Source organism: Etheostoma spectabile, chromosome 22 (genome assembly GCF_008692095.1).
Source record: "Etheostoma spectabile isolate EspeVRDwgs_2016 chromosome 22, UIUC_Espe_1.0, whole genome shotgun sequence".
In the NCBI taxonomy this organism is placed as follows: domain Eukaryota; kingdom Metazoa; phylum Chordata; class Actinopteri; order Perciformes; family Percidae; genus Etheostoma; species Etheostoma spectabile.
In genome coordinates, this window is record NC_045754.1 from 16,657,599 (window position 1) to 16,658,779 (window position 1,181).

Here is a 1,181-nt window from a genome sequence, read left to right on the forward strand (position 1 = left end):
ACACACACACACACACACACACACACACACACACACACACACACACACACAGGTTCATCATTATTACCTGTCCTGAGGCTGTAGAACCAATGTCATGCTGGAAAATAACTGTAGCTACACATTTAGATTACATATATGCTTGAGGTGGTGTATGTACGCGAGCATCAGTGTGTTTGTGTTAAGCAGAGAGGGACGCAGTGCATGTGTAAGTGTTTGCTGCAGCATTAAACGGGTCTCTAGTAGAACATTAAATTCTTAGTAGGAGGCATTCTACCAAATATTTCAGGAGGATTGGAGATACAATTACACTATGTCAGCTTGTGTAATGTATGTTTGCTGAGTTGGATGTTAAAAAGTAATCCATCCATTTTTAGTCTACACAGATTTTTGTGTGCATCTCCACAGAAGGTACTGTACACCTGAGTATGTTTGCACGTGTATCTCTAAGTTTTGTGTGTGGGCGTGTGCCCTGCTGTACAGTACAGTGTGTGTGAGTCTCTAAGTGCACTGGCTAACTTGTACTGCTCATGCCCTCTGGGTCAAAATAAAATGAACTAGTAATTGTAAAACACCACACTTGCTGGTAGGGACTTCAATGCTAGTTGGATACACACACACCTTTTTTGTGTGATTGTATGCAGGCACCCACGCAATAAACACAGAGTCAAACGTATAATGCATAACCAGTTGAAAGATAACTTGTTTGCTGCCTTGCTGCTTTATCCGCCGTCATTCCAGATGTTTCTGTATGCCTTAGAGTCCTATTAGACTTTTGAGGAGAACTGTAATTGATTAAAAAACATAATTCAGGTGCAATATTAGATTATTTGGCTCAAGATGAACAGCCTTGGTTTCTTCATCTTGAATAAGTAACTTCTTGTGAAATTATTCTTTCAGTGAAAATAAAAATCACCAAAACAACTGCCGGCACCGTCAAGGCCAAACAAAACTAGAATACAGTGCTGGTAATGTATTTAAAAGTGTGTGTTTATTTCTTGGAATGTGTGACTGCCTCCTGTATGTGTGAGTCATAACTAGGTATCAGAGTATTAAATGTTTCAAATCTAGATAGTAAGGAGTACTCAGTCCAACAGCCTATTTCTTCTCTGTCTGAAACTGACCCAGATTTGGTGTAAACACACACACACACACACACACACACACACACACACACACACACA

At 40.0% G+C, this 1,181-nt stretch overlaps 1 protein-coding gene across 1 annotated transcript in view; it reads right to left on the reverse strand.

Moving 5' to 3' along the window:
* Positions 1-1,181, reverse strand: part of ctnnd2a (catenin (cadherin-associated protein), delta 2a) — a 147,969-nt gene that overhangs the window by 73,247 nt on the left and 73,541 nt on the right.